The following is a 25774-nucleotide window of genomic DNA, read 5'->3' as shown; positions in this document are numbered from 1 at the left end:
CCTGTCACCAGAAACACTCAAGGCCAGAAAGCAGTGGTGGGATATTGTGACAAAACTGAATGAAATGAATGCTTCGGGCCTGGAGAGATAGCACAGCGTTGTTTGCCTTGCAACAGCCTATCCAGGACCAAAGGTGGTTGGTTCGAATCCCGGTGTCCCATATGGTCCCCCATGCCTGTCAGGAGCTATTTCTGAGCAGACAGCCAGGAGTAAACCCTGAGCATCGCTGGGTGTGGCACAAAAGCCAAGAAAGAAAAAAGAAAAAAGAAATAAATGCTTCACCTAGAATACTGTACCCAGCAAAACTCACTTTCCAGTTTGACAAAAGAATACATGGTTTCACAGACATAAAACAGCTCAGAAATTTTACAGACTCAAAACCAGTCTTAAGAGAAAAACTGAAAGACCTAATTTAAGACAAGACTAACCAAAAGACACACCAAATTTTGATATAAAGATGGCATTAAATCCCAGGACAATTCTTTCTCTCAATGTAAATGGACTAAATGCACCAGTTAAGAGACAGAGAGTGGATCCTGGGTGTGGCTCATCTGCGGACAGCCTGCCTTCCCGTGAGCCCTCCATGGAGCCTGCCTTCTCGTGAGCCTTCTGTGGAGCCTGTCTTCCCGTGAGCCCTCCATGGAGCCTGCCTTCCCGTGAGCCTTCTGTGGAGCCTGTCTTCCCGTGAGCCTTCCATGGAGCCTGCCTTCCTGTGAGCTTTCCGTGGAGGTGAGTCGACACACCCAGAAAGGGAGGAGCCACTGAACTCTGCTGGATCTCAGATGCCAGCACACCTATCTGTCTCTGTTCTGTGCTGTCCTGCATTTTTGGCCTGATTTTATCCTGTGTGTGGCTCATCAGTGGACGGCCTGCCTTCCCGTGAGCCCTCCGTGAAGGTGAGTCGACATGCCCAGAAAGGGAGGAGCCACTGAACTCTGCTGGATCTCAGATGCCTGCACCCCTATCTGCCTCTGTTCTGTGCTGTCCTGCATTTTCGGCCTGATTTCATCCTGGGTGTGGCTCATCTGTGGACGGCCTGCCTTCCCGTGAGCCTTCCGTGGAGCCTGCTTCCCGTGAGACTTCCATGGAGGTGAGTCGACACGCCCAGAAAGGGAGGAGCCACTGAACTCTGCTGGATCTCAGATGCCAGCACACCTATCTGCCTCTCTTCTGTGCTGTCCTGCATTTTCAACCTGATTTTATCCTGTGTGTGGCTCATCAGTGGATGGCCTGCCTTCCCGTAAGCCCTCCATGGAGGTGAGTCTACACACCCAGAAAGGGAGGAGCCAGAGGAGCACGTCCACTCTGCTCCCCTTCGCGACCGTGCACATCATTTAGCCAATGAATACAACCACAACACGTATAAAAACCCACAATACAAGTGTGACAATGGGGAAACAAAGCAGGCCAGCACCAGACATAGAGAATGAAGATGGCAACTCTGATGACTTGAGCATGACAAACCAACTAGTCAACTCCTAGATAAGGAGTTTAGAGTTGCAATATGGAAGATGTTCTAAGAACTCAAAGAAAGTATAGAGAACACTAATAAGAATCAAGAGAATATGAAGATAGAAATGAGAAAACTCCAAACTGAAATTTCAGGTCAAATAACAGGTCTGAAAAACTCAGTAGATGAACTGAAGAAAAACATGATTGAGCTTTCCCACGGGTTAACAGCAGCAGAGGATAGAATTAGTGCACTGAGAGATGAGATGAATAACAACTCCATACAGCAGAAGAAATGGGGAAAAAGCCTCAAAGAAAATGATCAAACAATGGAAAAATTACTCAAAGAATGGGAACAGATGAAAATAGAAATCTATGATAAGCTCAACAGAAACAACTTAAGAATCATTGGAGTCCCAGAGACTCAGGAAGAAAATCTCCAGGAAGAATCAACAGTCAAGAACATCATTAAAGAGAAACTACCAGAGCTGATGAATACATGTGATCAAATCCTGCATGCCCAAAGAGTACCAACTAAAAGACCCCAGTAGAAACACCCCAAGACAAATCCTAGTCACAATGATGAATCCCATAGAAAGAGACCGAATTCTGAAAGTAGCAAGATTGAAAAGAAATTACATTCAAGGGAACATCCTTGAGATTTACTGCAGACATGTCAATGGAAACACTCAAGGCCAGAAGGCAGTGGTGGGACATAGTAACAAAACTCAATGAAATAAATGCTTCGCCTAGAATACTGCACCCAGCAAAAATCACTTTCAGGATCGAAGGAACAATACATAGTTTCACAGACAAATAACAGCTAGAAACTTTAAAGACACAAAACCATTCTTAAAAGAAAAACTGAATGGCATACTTTAAGACAAGGCTTACCTATAGACACACGAAACTTCGATATAAAGATGGCACTAACTTCCAGGACAATTCTTTCTCTCAATGTCAATGGAATAAATGCACCAGTCAAGAGAAACAGAGTGGCTAAATGGATCAAAAAACTCAATCCAACCTTCTGCTGCCTACAAGAAATGCACCTGAATAGTCAGAACAAATATAGACTCAAAATAAAAGGCTGGAGGAAAATCATCCAAGCAAACAACACCCATAAAAAAGCAGGACTGGCCATACTAATATCAGATGATGCAAACTTTACACTTAGGAAAGTTGTAAAAGACAAAGATGGACATTTTGTATTAATCAAGGGATATGTAGAGCAGGAAGAAATCATTTTCCTAAACATATATGCACAGAATGAGGGGCGAGCAAAAATTTTAATACAGCTGTTGACAAATCTGAAAAATAATATCAATAACAACAAAATAATTGTGAGAGTCTTCAACATGGCATTGTCAACACTTGACAGGTCAACCAGACTGAAACCAAAAAAGAATATACTAGACCTGAATAGAGAAATGGAAGAAAGAGCCTAGTAGGTATATACAGGACACTCCACCCCAGAAGCCTGGATACACATTTTTCTCTATTGTACATGGGACATTCTCCAGGATAAACTACATGTTATCACAAAAAAAACATACCTCCATAATATCAAGAGGATAGAAATTTTGCAGGCTGCCTTTGCTGACCACAAAGTCCTGAAATTATATGTGAACTACAAAGAAAAACAGAAGAAAACTTTAATACCAGGAAGTTAAACAGCCTCATACTGAATAACCAGTGGGTTCGAGATGAAATCAAAGAGGAAATAAAAGACTTCCTGAAAACAAATGACAATTGAGACACAAACTATCAGAAACTATGGGACACAGCAAAAGCAGTACTCAGAGGAAAATTTATAGCTTTGCAAGCACACATCAGAAAAGAAGAAGGGGCATACCTGAATAGCTTAATGACGCAGCTCATAGTATTAGAAAGTGCTCAACAAAAGGATCCAAACATAGGTAGGCAGAAGGAAATAACAAAGCTGAGAGCAGAAATCAATGAAGTGGAAACCCGAAAAACAATCCAGAAGATCAACGAAAGCAGAAGATGGTTCTTTGAAAAAATAAAAAAGATTGACAGACCACTGACAAAACTAATAAAGAAAGAGAGAGAGAAACTTGGTAACTCGAATTAGGAATGAAAAAGGAGAGATCACTTCTGATATGGTAGAAATTCAAAGGGTAATCAGAAACTACTTTGAGAAACTATGCCACTAAAAATGAAAACCTGGAAGAAATGGATAAATTCTTGGACACATATAATCTTCCACAGTTAAAGGAAGAGGATGTAGCATATTTAAACACACCCATTACAATTGAGGAAATTAAGACAGTAATCAAATGTCTGGCCAAAACAAAAGCCCAGGCCCAGATGGATTCACTAATGAATTTTCAAGAGAAACTATCAATTCTGGCAAGACTCTTTCATGAAATCGAAAAAACGGGAAAACTTCCAAATATATTTTATGAAGCCAACATCACCTTGATAACTAAACCAGACAGAGATGCTACCAAAAAAGAAAATTACAGACCAATATCGCTAATTAATACAGATGCAAAGATCCTCAACAAAATCCTGGCAAATAGGATTCAATGTCTCATTAAGAAGATGAGCCACTACGATCAAGAAGGTTTCATCCCAGGAATGCAAGTCTGTTTTAACATCCGTAAATCTATCAAAATCATACACAACATCAACAACAAGAAAAATAAAAATCACATGATCACATCAATAGATGCAGAGAAAGCATTTGACAAGGTCCAACACCCATTCTTGATCAAAACTCTCAGCAAGATGGGAATGGAAGGAAACTTTCGCAATATAGTTAAGGCCATCTACCACAAGCTAGAAGCAAATATTGTCCTCAGTGGAGAAAAACTTAAAGCCTTTCCTCTAAATTCTGGCACAAGACAAGGCTGTCCTCTCTCACCACACCTATTCAACATAGCACTAGAAGTACGTGCTATAGCGATTAGGCAAGAAAAAGATATCAAGGGAATCCAGATAGAAAAGGAAGAAGTCAAGCTCTCATTGTTTGCAGATGACATGATACTCTACTTAGAAACCCTAAAGTCTCTACGGAAAAGCTTCTCGAAAAAATAGACTCATATAGCAAATTGGCAGGCTACAAAATTAACACACAAAAATCAATGGCGTTTCTATACAGCAATAGTAATTAAGAAGAAATGTACATTAAGAAAACAACCTCATTCACAATAGTGCCACACAAACTCAAATATCTTGAAATCAACTTAACTAAAAATGTGAAGAACCTATACAAAGAAAACTTTAAAACTCTGCTCCAAAAAATAAGAGAGGAAACACGGAAATGGAAGCACATACCCTGCTCATGGATTGGCAGGATTTACATCATTAAAAGGGCAACAATCCGAAAAGCATTGTACAGATTTAAAGCGATCCCTCTAAACCTACCCATGACAATCTTCAAAGAAGTGGATCAGGCAATTTTGAAATTTATTTGGAACAATAAACACCCTCGAATAGCTAAAGCAATCATTGGGGAAAAGAATATGGAGGAATTACTTTCCCAAACTTTAAACTGTACTACAAACCAATCGTTATCAAAACAGCGTGGTATTAGAATAAGGACAGGACCTCAGATCAGTGGAATAAGCTTGAATACTCAGAGAATGTTCCCCAGACATACAATAACCTAGCTTTAGATAAAAAAGCAAGAAATCTTAAATAGAGCAAAGAAAGCTTCTTCAACAATTGGTGTTGGAACAACTGGCTAGCCACTTGCAAAATATTGAACTTAGACCCTCAGCTAACATAATGTATGAAGGTAAAATCCAAATGGATTAAAAACCTCGATATCAGACCCAAAGCCATAAAATATATAGAGCAACACATAGGCAAAACACGCCAGGAAATTGAGACTACAGGCATGGTCAAGGAGGAAACTGCACGCTCCAAGCAAGGAAAGCAGAGATTAACAGATGGGAATATATTAAGCTGAGAAGCTTCTGCACCTCAAAGAAAATAGCGCCCAGGATACAGGAGCCACCCACTGAGTCGGAGAAACTATTCACCCAATACCCATCAGATAAGGGGCTAATCTCCAAAATACACAAGGTACTGACAGAACTTTACAAGAGTAAAACATCGAATCCCATCAAAAAATGTGGAGAAGAAATGGACAGACCCTTTGACAAAGAGAGAGTACAAATGGCCAAAAGACACATGATAAAATGCTCCACATCACTAATCATTAGGGAGATGCAAATCAAAACTACTATGAGGTACCACCTCACACCACAAAGATTGGCACACATCACAAAGAATAAGAATAAACAGTGTTGGCGGGGATGTGGAGAGAAAGCAACTCTTATCCACAGCTGGTGGGAATGCTGTCTAGTTCAACCTTTATGGAAAGCAATATGGAGATTCCTCCAAAAACTGAAAATCAAGCTCCCATACGATGCAGCTATACCACTCCTAGGAATATACCCTAGGAACACAAAAATACAATGCAAAAATCCCTTCCTTAAACCTACATTCATTTACACCGATATTCTATTTACCATATAAAGACTCTGGAAACAACCAAGAAGCCCTTCAACAGACAAATGGCTAAAGAAATGTGGTACATATACACAATGGAATATTATGCAGCTGTCAGGAGAGATGAAGTCATGAAATTTTCCTATACATGGATGTACTCGGGATCTATTATGCTGAGTGAAATAAGTCAGAGAGAGCGAGAAAAACACAGAATGGTCTCACTCATCTATGGGTTTTAAGAGAAATGGAAGACATTCTTGCAATAATAATTTTCAGACACAATAGAGAAAATAGCTGGAAGGTACAGTTCACCTCAGGAAGCTCACCACAAAGGGTGATGAGTTTAGTTAAAGAAATAACTACTTTTTGAACTGTCCTAATAATGAGAATGTATGAGGGAAATGGAGAGCCTGTTTAGAGTACAGGCGTGGGTCTGTTGGGGAGGAGGGAGATTTGGGACATTGGTTATGGGAACGGTGCACTGCTGATGCATGGCGTTCTTTACATGACTGAAACCCAAACACAATCATGTATGTAATCAAGGTATTTAAATAAAATATATGTATAAATCATTAAAATGACTATCTTACCTAAACTTCTTTATAAATTCAATGCAATCTTTATTCGAATTTAGGCAACAATTTTTAAGAATTTAGAACAATCAATCATTAAAGTTAGATGGAAAAACAAAAGACCCAGACTAGCCAAATACATAGTGAAAAATAAAAAGCTGAGTGGCAACGTTCTACCTAATGTGAAGCTTTACTATAAACCATAGTTATCCAAACAACATGGTACTGGAACAAAGACAGAGCCTCAGACAAATGGGTAAGAACATAGTATCCAGAGATAAACCCTCATATATACAATCAACTAATATTTGACAAAAGAACCAAGATCTTGAAATGGAACAAAGACAGTCTCTTCAACAAATGGTGTTGTAACAAGTTGATAACCACCTGTAAGAAAATAAAGATTGATTCAGACCTTATACCTTACATGAACGTCAAATCAAAATGGATTAAATACCTGGAAATCAGACCTTAATTAATAATGTTCATTGAGGAAAAAAAACCGAACACTTCAATAACTATATATGCAAAAATTTGACTAAAGAATGCCAATGTCAAGAATTTAACATAAAATGTAAATAAATGCTACTACATCAAAGTAAAAAGTTTCTGTATGTCGAAAGAAACCCTGGTTAAAGATAGAAGACAGTTAACCGAATGGGAAAATTTTTTCCACTCAACACATCAGAGAAAGAGTTGGTATCTAGAATATACAAAACATTCAGATAAGTGAACTCCAAAAATATCTCATAAATCAATAGAGAATTTGAGAGAAGAAATGAATCGACAATTTTCCAAGGATGATCAAAAGATGGCCAATAAATATGTGAAAACATGCTCAACATCACTCATAGTTAGAGAAATCCAAATATAGACAACAATATGGTACCACCTTACACTTAGGAGGATGGCACACATCATATCAAAAATTATGTGACCAATGTCGGTTGGATGGGATGTGGTAAGAAAAAAATTCTCATCCACTGCTGGTGGTAATGATGCCTGGTCTAACCCCTATGAAAAGCAGTAGGGAGGGTGCCTAGTAACTCAGAATTGAGCTGCCATAGACCTGGCAATTGCACTTCTGGGTATCTATATTCAAGACACAAGGGCATTCATTTCAAAGTATGTATGCACTCCTCTATTCATTGCAGTACTCAGCACAATAGCCAAGATTTGGAACCAACCACAATGCTCAACAGCAGATGAATGGATCATGAAGATGTGGTACTTATATACAATGGACTATTACATTCCAGTTAGAAATGATATAAGGATGGATCTAGAACATATTATGTTGAATGAAGTAAGCCAGAAGAAGGAGAAATACAGAATGGTAGCACTTTTATCTGAGGGATCTAGAATATATAGCATATACACATATAATACTCAATGGACAAATTCAAAGGTTTTGTAGTGTAGAAACTCCAAGCACAATAGTTGCTATCATTTAACAAGAAGTGTTAAAATCAAGTGAAAGAGGAGAAACACAAAACCTCAACTATCCAATATACTATAAAGAAACCAGCAACAATGTAAACAGTAATTTAGAGTGAACAGGTATGTAATCATCCTCTAACAACAAAGGTCTATAATAATGTCTTAAGGTATTTATCCACAGAACCAGGTGAAGAATAGGATGAGCATCCAGAGACTCTAGCTTCAGTGATTACTAACCATATGTTTTAATGCCCTAAATAATCCTTCAGCTTCTGTGTCCACAGTGGTTCTTGGAAAAAAAAGTGTGAACACCCTAATTTTACCCTTCGGTGCTTAGTCAGATTAGATACCATATACAGTTTGCATTATGATAATGTCTTGATGAAATACTCCAATTTACCCTTTTCCTTTCGTTGATGTCCTCTATTAGGACCTAAAGCATATTATCATTCAGATATTGAAACAGTCAATGTTGGACCACAGAGTTATGTTACAGGTCTTATTCATCGAATGTTTTGCAAATTACCATTTTATCTCTCACTTCCATACTTCTTTCTTTGCCCCTTATTATTCTACATCAACTCAATCTATGTTAAATATAATCCATGCTGACAGTTTCGCGTTAAGAAAGGAACCATGGGCGAACGCCCCCCCCCCCCCCGCTCCTGCTGGGTTTCTCTTGCCCCCAAGAAGGTAGGGAATCTCTGCCCACCACGCCAACCACGTGAATGGCCGCCCTGCTCCTGCTGGGTTTCTCTTGCCCCCGGGAAGGTAGGGAAGATCCCCTCACCCACGCTGACTGTGCGAACGCGCCCTGCCCCCATCGGGTGTCTCCTGCCTCCCAGAACTAGCTGACAACAATAGGGCAAAGCAACGAATCAGGCCACAGAAAGAGCACAGGAGGAGCCAAACCGCAGCAAGCCCACCCAACAGTACCACTAGATCCACCCTCAGGGAGGGGACATATTCCCACATCACAGGGGATCAAAACAGAATGAAATTGGAAGGAACAGCACTCCAAAGCACACCAATAAACACAAAGAAATATGGGTAAATCAAAGAGAACCCTAAGATCAGAAGATACGGAGACAAACCCTAACAAGTTTCCAAGTCCACCAAAACGCACAGATCCATGGGAAGGCGACCTAAAAGCAGCAATGAGGAAGGAAACACAAGAATTAATAAAAGAAATGAGAGAAACCTTAGCTACCAAGTATATGACATCTATGGAGAAACGAATCAGCCAAATTAAAGAAGAAATGTTAAAGAGTATGAGAGAGTCCATACAAAAAGAAGTGAAGGAATTAACAGACAAAGTAACAAGCCTTACTAGTAGAAACATAGAGTTGGAGAAACACATTGAAGAACTCGAAGGAAAACTGCAAACAAAAAATGACCAAGAAACCAACAAAGAAATAAAAGGCAAAGCACTGAAAGGAAAAGTCCAGTACCTAATGAACAAGGACAAAAGAAACAATCTAAGAATAGCGGGTATACCAGAAGGGGAGGAAATAGGGAAAGGGGAAGGACAAGTAGTCAGAGAGATAATAGCAGAGAACTTTCCCACCCTCTGGAATGAAACTTCAGGGCAAATCCAGGAAATCAAGAGAGTCCCTAATAAAATAGACCCTAATAAACCAACACCAAGACATATAGTAATCCAAATGGCAAAAAAAAAAAAACAAAGAGAAACAGGAACTTCTTAAGGCAATAAGAGAGAAAAAAAACCTCAAGTACAAAGGTAGGGACATAAGAATCAAACCAGATCTCCCAGTCAAAATAATTCAAGCAAGAAGACAGTGGAATGACATATTTAAATGACTGAATGAAAGAAACTTCCAACCTAGAGTCCAATACCCAGCAAAACTATCATTCATATGGGAGGACAGACTAAAAACATTTTCAAACAGACTGAACTAGAGCTATTTGTGCAAACAAAACCAATCCTAAACGACCTACTAGAGATAAATTACACAATCCAAACCCCCGATTGTAACAACAAACACCCTACACAACACAACTGCACAGCAGTTCTCTCACAATAATCTCCCTAAATGTTAATGGCCTAAACTCTCCAATTAAAAGACGCATAGTAGAGAACTGGATTAGGAAAAATAAACCGGACTTCTACTGTCTGCAGGAAAAACACCTACAGATACAGGATAAGCATAGGCTTAGAATAAAAGGATGGAAAGTAATTATTCAGGCCAATGGAAAACAAAAAAGAGCAGGGACAGCCATTCTTATATCAGAACAAATTGCATTCAACATCAAGAAAGTGATCAGAAAAAAAGAGGGTCACTACTTACTGATCAGGGGAACATTAGATCAAGAAACACTAACCCTGGTCAATATCTATGCACCTAATGTAGAGTCAGCAAAATATGTGAGGAAACTGCTCATGAACCTGGAGAAACACATGAAGGGAAATGTGATAATAGTAGGGGACCTCAATACTCCACTTTCACCACTGGACAGATTCACCAAACAGAAAAATAGCAAAGAAATAAGAGCTCTAAATGAAAAATTAGAAGATTTGGGGCTAATAGACTTATATAGAGCCCTCCATCCCCATAAAGCAGAATACACATTCTTCCTAAGCCCACATGGAACCTTCTCAAGAATAGACCATGTCTTAGGATACAAAGCCAACCTATATAAGACCACAAAGGTAAAGATCATTAGAAGTTCACTTTCAGATCACTATACAAGAGAGGTCAAAATTGAGGTCAAGAAGAAACAATGGAGAAAAACTAATACCTGGAGATTAAACAACATGCTGCTCAACAACAGCTGGATCAAAGAACAACTCAGAGAAGAAATAAAAAGATTTCTTGAGACAAATGACAATGAAGAGAAAACATGTCAAAATTTGTGGGACACAGCAAAAGCATAATTAGGGGGAAACTCATAGCAACACAAGCCTATGTCAAGAAACAGGAAAATAACAAAACCAACAGTTTAAAAGATCACCTCAAAGAATTGGAACAACAGCAACAGAGAAATCCAACCACGACCAGAAGGCAAGAAATAATAAAAACCAGAGCAGAAATAAACAACATAGAAACTAAGAAAACAATACAAAAAAATCAATGAGACCAGGAGTTGGTTTTTCGAAAAAATAAACAAGATAGACAAACTACAGGCAAAACTCACCAAAAAAGAGGGAAAACACCCAAATCAGTAGGATCACAAATGAAAGGGGAGAGATTACAACAGAACCCCAAGAAATACAACATATAAGATCATATTATGAACAACTATACTCAGCTAGGATAGAGAACCCAGGAGAAATCGACAGATTCTTGGAGAAAAACCCTCTTCCAAGACTGGACAAGGAAGAACTAGAAAGCCTAAACAGACCAATCACCTCAGAGGAAATTGAAGATGTAATTTAAAAACTCCCTAAGAACAAAAGCCCAGGCCCAGATGGATTTACAGGTGAATTCTACCAAACATTCCGAGAAGATTTACTACCACTTTTCCACAGGCTCTTCCAAACCATAGGAAAAACAGGAATCCTCCCTAACTCCTTCTATGAGGCAAATATCACACTCATTCCCAAAGATGGCAAAGACACCACCAAGAAAGAAAACTACAGACCAATCTCACTAATGAACATAGATGCAAAGATACTCAACAAAATCTTAGCAAACCGAATCCAGCACTTCATCAAAAAATCATACATCATGACCAGGTGGGATTTATACCAGGAATGCAAGGTTGGTTCAACATACGCAAATCAATCAACATTATACATCACATCAACAACAAGAAAATAAAAAACCACATGATCATATCAATCGATGCAGAGAAGGCATTTGACAAAATCCAACACCCTTTCATGTTAAAGACACTCAGCAATATAGGGTTAGAAGGCACCTTCCTCAAGATAGTTACAGCTATCTATGAAAAGCCTACAGCCAGCAATATACTTAATAGCAAGAAACTAGAAGCATTCCCACTAAGGTCAGGAACTAGGCAAGGTTGTCAACTCTCTCCACTCTTATTCAATATAACCTTAGAAGACCTAGCAATAGCAATCCGACGAGAGAAGGGAATCAAATGAATCCAAATTGGGAAAGAGGAACACAAACTATCTCTATTTGCAGATGATATGATGAAATACATCGAAAATCCTAAAGAGTACACAGTAAAACTCCTAGAAACAATTAACCAATACAGCAAAGTGGCTGGATACAAAGTCAATACACAAAAGACAGTACTGTTTCTATATACAAACAACGAAGTCAAGGAGAGAGAGATTAAAAATACAATTCCATTTAAAATAGTATCAAAAAATATCAGGTACCTAGGAATTAACCTTACAAGGGAAGTGAAAGACCTATACCAAGGAAACTTCAAAGCGCTTCAGAAAAAAATTGAAGATGATCTAAAGAAATGGAAGAACATCCCATGCTCATGGATAGGTAGAATTAAGATAGTCAAAATGACTATCCTACCCAAACTACTATATAGATTTAATGCAATCCCTATCCAAATCCAGACACCATTCTTTAAAGAAATAGAACAATCGATCACAAAATTTATCTGGAACCACAAAAGACCCAGAAGAGCCAAACACATACTGAAAAACAAGAAGCTGGGAGGCATCCCCTTACCTAACTTGAAACTATACTATAAAGCCATAGTAATCAAAACAGCATGGTACTGGAAGAAAGACAGGACCTCAGACCAGTGGGTCAGAACAGAATTCCCAGACATAAACCCCTAGATATACAGCCAACTAATATTTGATAAAAGAGGCATGAACCTGAAATGGAACAAAGGAAGTCTATTCAACAAATGGTGTTCATACAACTGGAAAACCACATGTACGGAAGTGAAGATTGACCCATACCTCACCCCTTATACAAAAGTTAACTCAAAATGGATCAAAGACCTTGAAATCAGACCCGAATCTATAAAGTTTATCTAGAATAAAATAGGCAGAACACTCGAAGACCTATATATGAAAAAGGTCTTTGAGAATGGAGCACCAATGGCAAGAACATTAGCATCAAATATAAACAAATGGGACTACATCAAACTAAAAAGCTTCTGCATGGCAAAAGAAACCCTACTTAACACAAGAAGACAGTTAACAGAATGGGAAAATATCTTTTCACTCGACATATCAGATAAAGGGCTGATATCTAGAACATACAAAGCACTCAAAAAGCTGAGCCCCCCAAAACCAAATAAAGCCATAAAAAATGGGGAGTTGAAATGAATAGACACTTCTCTAAGGAAGACAGAAGGATGGCCAACAAACACATGAAAACATGCTCACCTTCACTCATCATCAGGGAGATACAAATCAAGACAACAATGAGATACCACCTTACATCAGTGAGGATGGCTTACATCAAAAATAATAGAAACAACCTTTGTTGACGGGGATGCGGTATGAAAGGAACTCTCATCCACTACTGGTGGGAATGCCCCCTAGTCCAACACCTATGGAGAAAAGTCTGGAGAGTCCTCAAAGAACTCAGAATTGAGCTGCCATTTTACCCAGCAATTGCCCTCCTAGGCATATACCCCCAAGTTGGAAGGATATTCATTCCAAATTACGTATGCACCACACTATTTATCGCAGCACTCAGTATAATAGCCAAATTTGGAACCAACCTCGATGTCCAACAACAGATAAATGGATCATTAAGATGTGGTACATATACACAATGGAATATTACATGGCAGTCAGAAATGATACAATCACAGACTTTGCAGCAACGTGGAAGGGCCTAGATCATGTTATGTTAAATGAAGTAAGTCACAAGACAAAAGATAAACACAGAATGGTAGCACTATTCTGAAGCACCTAGAACATATATATTACACACAACTAATACCTAACAATCAAATAACAGGGTTTAACAGGGTAGAAACTCCAAACACTGTAATAGTCAGCATATACGTGGAAGCAGTGTCCAAAATACATGAAAAAGGAACAACGCAAACTCTTGACTACACATTATACCACAAAGAAAACAGCAACAGCAGAAATAGCAGCATAGAGAGAACAAGTATATAATCAGACTTCTACAACAAAGGCCCACAATAATCCCTTAGAGATCTTATACAGGAAAACAAGTATACAACACCACGGGGAATTACTGACTGCAACGCAACATACCATAACACTATGTTTTAATGCCTTTATCTTACTATATTTTAAATAACCTCTCAGCTTCTCTGTCCACAGGCGACCTTGGATACAAAGGGCGGACAAACTAAGATGGAAACTTGGGATACCACACGAGATACCATACCTTGCTTGCACTATGAGTTTATCTCTAGGTTATACCTTCTTTTAGGAATTGAAGCACGTGACCAGTCAGACCACCGAAGTAGTACCTGTGACTTACAGACTTAAACTACAGGCTCTATTCATCGAACACATTCAACCAAACCAGCATTCCCTTGCTATTCTCTCCTCTCTTCTCACTACTTTTTTTTCTATTCTTCTCTTTACTTTTTTCCCTTTCTCTTCTCCCTTTCTTTCTAAGTTATTTTCTCTTTTCTCTCCCTTTATACCCCTCCCATATACCTTCCCCTTTCTCCCCTTTGGAAATCCAACTATCCCTTCACCCCTCAATCCCATCCAGATCTTCCACCATATTAAAACTCTTCACCCTCAGTCCTTAACCTATTAGGCATCAAGATCGACCTCCTACCCAACGAACCAGTACCCAGCACCCAGGTGAGGGGACACCAAGTCAAACCCACACCTCATCTCCTGCAAGAAAAGACAGCCAACTCCCCTGCGGACTCATGCTGCGAGGCCCTCCCTACCAATTCCCCTTAACGTGGACTGTTTCTTGAAACCGGACCTAGGTCCAAAAGTATCCCCAATGCAAGAACTCTTCCAAGACCTCCCTGCCGCAAATTATTACCAATCTGAAGAAGGTCAGGGGGTGTGATAGGAAGATGCCTGGGAACCCACACACCACAAAAAACCCCAAAAGACAATGGGGAAAACTGTACTTCCAACATAGGCATAAGACCTGTAATACACCACCTCTTTACCTGCTCTCCCCCAAATGTAAGGTAGTCTTTTGCACCACTTTGGTCCTTTAAAAACTTCGCTAACTCATTTTATTTTTTTAATTAATTTATTTTTTGTAAATGTCTGTCCTACATATATGTTTGTGAGCACATACATTTTTATTTCCTTTTTTTTTTAATCGTTTTTGGGTATGTGACCTGTTTCTGTTATCCCCTCTTTCCACCCCCAAAAACACCGACAATATAATGTAGCACCACTTCCCCCTGCAAAGGCACACTAAATAAATGGGAACTATTACATATTAAAAAAAGAGCTCTTGGGCCGGCCGGTGGCGCTGGAGGTAAGGTGCCTGCCTTGCCTGCGCTAGCCTAGGACGGACCACGGTTCGATCCCCCGGCGTCCCATATGGTCCCCCAAGCCAGGAGTGACTTCTGAGCGCATAGCCAGGAGTAACCCCTGAGCGTCACCGGGTGTGGCCCAAAAAACCAAAAAAAAAAAAAAAAAAAAAAAAAAAAAAGAGCTCTTATCTACTAGAGATAGTAACTCATAGTTGTTTACAATACAGGGATATCTCCTACCTTGAAAATATGTCATGTGGAATCAACTTAGACCTCAGGTGATTAGATACCATTCATCCAGCCTTGAACCCTGGATCCCAGACATAGAAACGGCACAGCTCTTCACAACAGCTGCAGGAAACAAATTCCATCCGGGACAGCCTTAATACTGCGGGGTCAACAACAAGGGCCAGCTCTAACATGATATCCTGACAACGAGGAAAATGTGAACAACTTGACCTTAGAGCAGATTAGCCTACCCTACCAGCTAACGACAAGACAAAACCAGAAGACTTGGCACCCTTTGGTAGGTCCAAAAGCCAAGATCGTGATTTACAGATGACTGGCTGCTAGAACCACGACCAGACTGTAAACATCTTGGGATCAATAAAAAAGCCCTAGTTTAGGGTTTGAACTATTACCTGCACAATAATCATAATCCCCAGTCCCAAAGGTCCGGCAGAGACAATTGTAACGGAATGGGGCTTCTGGAACCACAAAGAAAGACGCTATCCTAGGTGCCATCCTAGGTTCAGTGCAAAGACCAAGATCACCAACCACAGAAGATGGATTAAATTGACACTGAGGTAACAGAACCTCTAGAACCACAAAGACTGACTTCATCATAAGTCCCACCTCAGGATCTGTGCAGATACTGAGACCTCTAAACACAGAGCTCTGATTGTATCACCCTGGACAGAGCAGAAGTCTTCCACACACCACAAAATCACCACCGGGAGAGTAAATGATCCTGAGCAAAGTCTAGAGTTGATCCCATGACAGTATACTCCAAGGACGGAGAAACCCCATATTTCTTAGGCCAAGTGAATTCCTTTTCGAATGACCCCAATATTTACTGTGCCAGGGCAGGAGGGAAAAAACAAAAATACAAAAAGCACAAAACCTTGGTTATTTATATATATATATATATATATATATATATATATATATATATATATATATATACATACATATATATATATTTACCTTCATTTATTATTGTTATTATTTTTATTTACCTATCTATTTTGGTCGATTTCTCTGTTTGGGTGTGATTATTGAAATTGTTGTCCCCAATTATACTTATTTTTTTCTCTTCCTTTCGTTATGTGCTATGCCATGTTTCTTATTTCAAGACCATGGCATGTTTTCTGTTTGTTTGTTTGTTTTTGTTTGTTTTGTTTTGTTTTTTGTTTGTTTTTTTTGTGGTGCTTATCGATATAACTGGAGTCCTCACTGGATATTTGACACTTCTTTTGGTACTGTTGGAGTGTTTCACCTTCTTTTTCTCCTTCATCTCCCAAATCGATGATGAGAGCCTCTAAAAGGATTCTGCCCATTTTCGGGGTATTAGACTCTTACCCCAGTTTATTTATTTTCTCTTTTTAAGGCAAAACCACGCAACTTGAACTAGCTAGTCCTGCCTCCATTTAGAGGGGGATATAAGGGAGGCATCAAGACCAAACAGGTGCAAGACTACTAAGTAGTAGGTTAGATACAGAGGGGACCACATATTCTAGCCACCTTAGGGGTGAGGGAAGAGGAAATGGGAGGTAGGACAAAAACGGAGGTGTAGGGAGGACAATTTGGTGATGGGAATCCCCCCTGATTTTATGTAAATATGTACCTAAAACATTATTGTCAACAATATGTAAGCCACTATGATCAAAATAAAAATTATATTAAAAAAAGATTACCCCTCTATTTTCCATATAAAAATATAATTTTTGAGAACAAAATAAATAAATAAATAAATAAACAATCATCAGAATGTAACATATCAGCCATAGGTTACTGGCCCATTATTGAATATTATCATATGTACACATAAACACATGCAAATTTATCTATTTATTGGCTTTTAAATAACATAACATTACAACATACAAATTACACTGCAATTTGTTTTCATATACTCTATTAACTTCAGATAAGTGAATAGATTCAAATAGAATTGTTATTCCCTCAACTTTTTCATGGTTATATAAAAATGCAAATGTATTTTAAAATTTATATGAATAATGATTGTCCTGTGTCTCCTATAAATTTGAATAACATTGCCTTTTCTCTTTTCATGGCACCTTCTGTGTTTGGTTTTGATGCTTTATGGTACTATGTTTGTTTGCATAAATACAGGCAGGAAACTTTCTGTAGTAAGGATTACTTTTCATGCAAATAGAAAAATGTAAAAGTCATCTAGGGGAACACATATCCCTCTTTCAAGCAAACAGTTGAAATGTCTTGAGGTTAAAAGACAATAATAATGAGTAATATTACAAATACTCTGCTAACCAGGAAAACCACAGAAGCAGACTATCCTAGGGAAACCAGAAATCATCTAGGAATGTCTAGATCTGCACTGACTAGCCAGAGATTGGTCCCTGCTCTCAGTGTTGAAAAATAATCTGGAGATCAGAATCTTTCCCAATCCTGGAGAGGGATAGGACAAACTCCCTCCTACCAGAACACTCCTACAGATTACCTCCTACTAGGACACTACTATAGGACAACAGAGACTAAGCAGAACCTTTAGATCCATAATATCCTAGACTTTGGCTTAGGAATGAATGAAAACAGGGAGCAATTGTTACAGAAGACTGAACACAACAATGATGGATAGGAACCTCTAGAACTTTAAAGACTCTATCCTAGACCCTGTCCCATGACCTGCACAAATACCAAGATCGCTAGATACAGTGGCTTGATCTTCTCACACACAACTGAGAGAAAAGTTTCCTGGCACCACAAAAAAGCCTTTGGGATGGGGTAATGAGCATATGTGGAGCCAGGGGTTGATCCCATGATGGTATGCTTCAAGGATGGAGAAAACCTGAATCTCTTAGGCCACGGGAATTCCCTTTCTTCCCCAATGCTTACTGTGCCTATGCAAAAAAAAAAAAGTGGGGAAATGCCAAACCCTACCCCTCCAGCACCCCTACTTTTTCTTGTTTTATTTTGATTTGGTATTTTTTTACTTTATTTTCCTTCTTTTTTTTCTTCCACTTTTCTCTTTCTTTTTCACTCTTTTGATTATTATTTGGTGATTTATTTTTATTTTATTTGTCGGGTCCTTTTTTCTTTTTTCTTCCATTTTTCTTTCTCTTTTTTTCCTCTCTTCTTTCTTTTTTTGATATTTGTTACCAAATTTCTTCTTCTTTTTTTCTTATCCTCTTTATCTCCAATGACAGTGGAATGGATGCTCAATATACAACAAGCTGTAAAGTGGAGACCAGTTGCACTAGCATTCTGGGGGGTAAAGGAGGGAGATATGGGATACATGCTGGGAACAGGGATGGAGGGAGGACAGCACTGGTGGTGGGAATGCCCCTCATTCATTTTCACTATGTACCATAAATGATGCAGTGAAAGATTTGTAATGCACTTTGGTCACAATAAAAGTTAAAAAAAAGAAGAAGACAAGAGACCCAGGGCCACCTCTGGTTCATCATGCTGACCTGACCTGATGTCACAAGTAAGTTGCTTATTAATAAACCACCTGTTCTGTCTTTGACCAATTCTCAGAAATTCTCTGTAAATAATGGGGTGTCCTAAATGGCTATTTCTCCATTCTTGCTGGTTTTACACAAAGAAGCAAGCCAAGTTTACTCAGCCTTCTGGCAAGGTTCAAGATGAGGTGGAGAGAAAGACTATTTTTTCTGTAGCTAACTGAATTAAATGCAGTCTAGCAGGCTTACCTTAGATCCCACCCTTCTTGGATAACCAAAAGAAAAGTGTACTTACTGGTTGTAATAGAATGGTCATGAAAAATTAAAAGCTGTACATGCTTTCACTAGTTTGACTAGAAGAGTAGCAGCCAGAACTTTACCAGGGAGAACTTAGGCTAAAAAGGACAGTAGGATAAGAAACTCAAAGCTATATTTTATGTGCTATTATTTAACCTAGTCTAGGGAGTCCTAGGTCTTCTCTCCAGGCAACATCTATATAACACTAAAGACCATATCCAGAGGAAGACTGGCAGCATAATCTCACACAGATTCCCAGATGCTCATAGAACAGATATAGTGCTATATCTTTGGTTTCTGTTGTTGTAACTTCTGTCTTACATAGGGAACATCTTTTACAGCTATATCCTCACAAGGAGAGGACCATTTACTGTTCCAGGGCCTGATTGCTTGAAATGATATTTCTTGGTTTAATTGATATTCTCATTTCCAGATACTGATAATTGCAAAAGCAAACTAGTCAATTGCCTGGACCCTTATTAACGACTAAGGTAACATAAGAGTTCACCCCTTCTTGATGGTAGAGTATACTGTCTGTTGCCCGCCTGAAAAAGTTACAGAAGATGAACCTTTACCCACACTACCCTTTAATGACTTCTAAAGTTGTGAAATCTCTAGGGAAAACCTAAAATTGAAAGGTCAGCAGAAAAGCTGCTAGGGGAGTACATGCAAGAGGAGCCATAGGAACTCAACTAACTAAGGCCATTGGCAATAATTGAAAAGTACACTATTCTGTGACAACCCCAGAGTTCAGGGCAAGTGGAGAGAACAAATCAGACCCTAAAAGAGACCATAATAAATTGACCTTAGAGACTGGAGGCAGGTAGGTATATCTCCATTCCTTTTGCCTTATGAGGGTTTCATGTTACCCTATTTAAAAGGATTCATTCGTTTTGAGATTGGATGGGAGATGTCACCTCTCCGATAGCAAGATGTTTTAGCTGAAATCTTTGATCAAATTGTTTTCCAGTCCTTACAGGTATTATAGGTGATCCTATCAAAAGTCCACACAAGCATGGAGGCCTTGCAGGAAAACGAGCTAATTCTTCCCCACAATTTGAACCCTGAATACCACTTGTGTGTCCTCAGACACCAGGTTGGATCCTGGTGGAAATGACTGTATATGGTCATCTTTGCCACTCTTCTACAGTAAGGTGGATAGAATTTGAACTTATATATATGCATTTCACCTGAAAAAGTCAACAGAGGAAAAATAAACTCTGAGGTCTAGAAATAACTGCCCAACCTACTTCAGAGAACAGCCTATAGCTAAGACTGATGTGGTGAACTAAAATGAGTAAGATTGTGGACACTGCTGGCACTGGTGGGGAAGGGGTTAGGGAATGCATACTGCCCCAGTTTGGGTTATGAGAACTATTAGGAAGATATTTGCCAGCTAAGACTCTTTTGAATATCCCAGTGTGGGGAAAGAACAGTGTGAAGGGGTGGTTAGAGCCCAGTATACACAGAATAATCCTTAAGGACAGTCAAGGATTTTAAATAAGGTGAAGTCTGAAGCAGAAGGGACTCCATTTTTTTTAAGTTAAGGCTAACAAAGTCAAGTTTTTATTTAAGGGCCAAGTTTCTATGCAGTCCCCAAGGACATTAGGTACCACAAGCACAACCTTGGGAAATCTGGCCATAGCAGATACTATTTTAGGTCTATAATATCAGGAACTGTGGGATAGTACCCTAGACAGTAGCCTAGCAAGGTCAACAAGATGAAACAGCTCTTGCATACACTCCATATAAGATGGCTTGTAATCCACTTGGGGTCACTTCCTGTGAGAGATGGCCCTGACTGGTAAGTTTGGGGCTGTTGACCAGTGGAATATAGTCCTGATTTGCTTTATTCTGCTTGTGTGTTCTTGGCCTTTAACATTGAACTATAACAAGGCTATGGTTAATTTTCCCTTTCAGAAAACGAAAATTCTTTGCACCAGCCTGAATTTATTTACTCCAGTTACTGAGAACTGGTTAGTAGTAAGCAGTGCTACCTAGACAAAACAAAATGTGTAAGCATTCTACGAGACTTTATTTCTCATTCCCCAGTTCACCTCTGCATAATGCAATTCTAGTTCAGATTATAACCTTCTCCCAATACCCTTTTTTTTTAAATAAATAATTTTTATTTTGACCAAAGTGGATTACAAATCTTCCACAGTAATATTTTAGCTACAGAGTGACATTGAATCAGGGGCATTCCCACCACCAGTGTTGTCCTCCCTCCGCCCCTGTTCCCAACATGCATCCCATATACCCCTCCTTTGACCCCCAGGCTGCTAGTATAAGTGGTCCCCTCTGTGTCTGGTTTGTTGTAGATAGGGTTTCAATTCTGTTGTTGTTGGCTTTGGATTTGGTGTTTAAATATGATCATTTTTTATTTATACTCAATGTTCATACACCTGTTTGGTCTTGGTACCTTCCATTATTTCCCCCTCAATTTCCAAGGCAGAACAAGATGGTTCAATTTATGAGGTTATATTTGGAGGAAAGATAAAAAAGAGGGAGGAAAAATGGGGGTGGTAAAAATCAAACAAAAAAAAAATGGGAGGAGTCCTTCTAGAGGTTATAAATGTCAATTTAAGAGAAGAAAGGGAAAGGAAGAAAAAAATAAAGATCATACAAAAAAAATCAAACAAAATAACTCAAAAGTACCACAGCAATAAAGACAACAACCATACAATAACCACAGTCCTGCAATTTAAAAAAATAAAAAGCTCACAGAAAAGAAATAAACAAGAATACCAACAATAACAATAAAAAATAATTTATGCTTTTCCAATGCCCTTTTTAACTAAACTTTCTTTTGAGGTGTTAACCCCACCTGGATGATCAGACCTGCCCATACCTGGGATGGGGTAGGCTGTTTGAAATAATAAAGAAAAAGTGCCTGCTTTTGGGAAGGGACAGTGGTCATCAAGAAAGACATGGGGAATGACTGAGGTGCCCAGAACAAGCTGGAAAAGGGTAAGTCCAGTTTGCCATCATCTTTACTGTGGGTGCCTGAGCTGTGCAGCTTTAAAACCAACCCCCTGCTTTTTTCTCTGAAGAAACCAGAGCCTGAGATGCCCTAGATACCTGTCCAGGTTTCCACCACCGAAAACTACTGAGGGCTCTTGAACAATGTGAGTCCAAAAACAACACATGAGCAGGTTGGGTGTGAGCATCTCTAGTAAATGAAGTCCACCATAAAACGTAAAAAGAAAAACCACACAGCAAGCATGACAGTGGGGAAAGAATGCAAGCCAATATGAAATAAAGATGGCAACTCTGATGACCCGAAAAATGACAACTATTTGATTAATCTCTCAGATAGTTTAGAATAAAAATGTGGAGGATTCTCATGACAACCAAAGAAAACATAGATCTAGCTAAACAGAACCAAATAGAAATCAGAAAACTCCAAACTGAAAAGCATGGTAGCTCAAATGAAAAAACTCAATGGAAAGCCTCTCCAACAGGGTAATAGCAGCCAAGGACAGAATCAGGAAACTGGAAGATGAAATGCAGAACAACTCCATACAGCAGAAGAGATTTAAAAAAAAAACCTTAAGGCAAATGTTCATACAGTAGAAAAAGTACTCAAAGAATGTGAACAGATGAAAACAGAAGTCTTTGATAAACTCAACAGAAACAACATAAGAATCATTGGAGTACCAGAGGCCCAGAAAGAAAATACCTAGAAAGAATCAACAATCAAAGACATCATCACAGAGAAACTCCCAGAGCTAAAGACTTCATGCAATCAAAGCCTGCATGCCTGAAGAGTACCAGCTAAAAGAAACCCAAAATAAAACACCCCAAGACACATCCTATTCACAATGACGAATCCTACAGATAGATAGAATACTGAAAGCAGCAAGATCAAAAAGGGAAATTACATTCAGAGAAGCATCCTTAAGATGTACAGGAGACATGTCACAAGATACTTTCAAGGCTAGAAGACAGTGGTGGGATATTGTGACAATGCTGAATGAAATGGAGACTTCACCTAGAATACTGCACCCAGCCTGAATCACATTCAGGTTTGAAGGAAGGATACATGGCTCCACGGATAAGCAACAGCTCAGATGCAAAACCAGCCTTAAAGGAAAATGGAAAGGTCTACTTTAAGACAAGACAGACCAACAGACACACCAAACTTATACACAAAAATTACATTAAATCCCATAAAAATCATCTTCCTCAATGTCAGTGAACTAAATGAGTCAATTAAGAAACTCAGAGTGTTGAAATGAATCAAAAAGATGAATCCAATCTTCTGCTACCTACAGGAACCCATCTTAATAGTCAGAACAAACATAGACTCACAATCAAAGGCTGGAGTAAAATCATCAAACAAATAACACACTTAAAATAGCAGGGGTGGCCATATTAATATCAGATAACACAAACATTAAACTCAGAAAAGTTGTAAGGGACAAAGATAGACACTTTGTACTAATAAAGGGATATGTGCAACAGGAAGAAATCACAGTACTAAACATATGTGCACCCAATGAGAGACCAGCAAAATATCTAATTATTGACAAATTTGAAAGAAGATATCAATAATAAACAATAATACTGGGAAATCTCAACATGGCCCTGTCAACACTTGGTAGGTCAACCAGACTGAAACCCAACAAAAATATACTAGCCCTGAAAAGAGGCATGGAAGAAAGAGGCCTAGTAGATATATAGGACAATCATCCCTCAGAAATCTGGATACATATTCTTCTCCAACATACATGGATCATTCTCCAGAATAGACCACATGCTGTCACAATAAAACATACCTCCATAAAATCAAGAGGATAGAAAATTTCCAGACTACCTTCGCTGACCACAGGCTTTAAAATTAGATGTGAACTACAAAGGGACACAGAAGAAAGGCTTTAACACCTGGAAATTGAACAGCCTACTACTGAACAACCAGTGGGTCCAAGATGAAATCAAAGAGAAAATTAAAACTATTCTAGAAACAAATGACAATGAAGACACAAACTATCAGAATCTTGGGACACAGCAAAAGTGGTACTGAGAGGAAAATTTATAGCTTTGCAAGCACAGATTAGGAAGAAAGAAGTGGCATACCTGAATAGCTTAATGATGCAGCTTATAAAATTAAAAAATGGTTAACAAAAGGAACCAAAAATAGGAGACAGAAGGAAATAACAAAGCTTAGAGCAGAAATCAATGAAGTAGAATCCTCCCCCAAAAATCTGAGAGATGAACTAAAGCAGAAGTTGATTCTTAGAAAAAATAAACAAGATTGATAGACCATTAACAAATCTCACAAAGAAAGAGAAACTTGATAACCCATAGGGTGTTTGCTTTGCACAGAGCTGACCTTGATTAGCTTTTAATATGGTTGCCTGAGCCTGCCAGAAGTGATTTTGGAATGCAGACCCAGGAGTAACTCCTGAATGCACTGGGTGTGGCCCTAAAAAAAAAAAAAAGATGAGAACTGCCTGATTATCCCTTTCTCTGAACATGGGTAAAAGTATTGCATTTCTACTGAGGAATCACAAAGAATGCCATAGTTTTGGAGAGAATCCTGAGAAGCTTAGCAAGAAGAAGACCAGGGGTGATCTCTGAGCACTGAAAATGTGGTCTATTAAGAAAACAAATAAGAAAAACAAAACACCACATCACTACCTTATAGTCTGCCAAGGACTATTATAGTACATATAATTTCTAACAAGATTATTGTTTATATAGGATAGCTTCAAATTGTGGTAAATGGTCCTTTTGTCTAGCATAGTATTTCTTTTTACATGAATTCTAAAAAGTACTCATTTTTATCCTATCATCCATGTGAATAGACCTCTATTTATTGCCAATCTATTTGTTTGCTGCTGTTTAAAAAGAGTCATAATGGTAGCTTCCAGCTTCTTTGTTTTATATACATCTTCAATTAGAGTTGGCTAAAAGCCCCTATCACACGAATCCATTTGATTTTTCTAAGAACAGCTTGGTAGATTTTAATTATTTTGCTATTGAATTTACCAAATTGGCTATTTCATTTTTTATATTTACTTTTGTGTTCATAGAAATTGTTTAGTTTACTTTGTAAATTTGCCAAAGACTTAATTGCATTTACAAAAGAAGCCAATTACACACATAAATAAGAATACCAAATAGAATTTTAGAAAAAATAACGAAAAACATAAAGCAAAATTGGCTAGAGAGAAGACATTAAGGTTCTATTATATTTGAATTTTCCAATCATTTTTATTGTATATGGAAAAAAGACTTTAATTATCTACAGAATTTAAAAAATAAATTGTATTATTAAAATTGTACTTATAGAGTGAGCTCTTATTTTTTTTATTTAAAACTAAATACTTGTCTGCCCACTCTGCAGTTAGCACGGTAGCTTATACAGTTTGAAGTTCTAAAATCAAGTCACTAAATTTTATTTAAATACATTTAAAATACATAACTTTGTATCTGCTTTATTAATTTTATAACATTTATTATATAAAGAATAGTTCTTAAAGATAGTTACAACTTCTAATAAATTGA

This window comes from Suncus etruscus, chromosome 11 (assembly GCF_024139225.1).
Source record: "Suncus etruscus isolate mSunEtr1 chromosome 11, mSunEtr1.pri.cur, whole genome shotgun sequence".
Taxonomy (NCBI): Eukaryota; Metazoa; Chordata; class Mammalia; order Eulipotyphla; family Soricidae; genus Suncus; species Suncus etruscus.
This window is presented reverse-complemented; position numbering follows the sequence as displayed.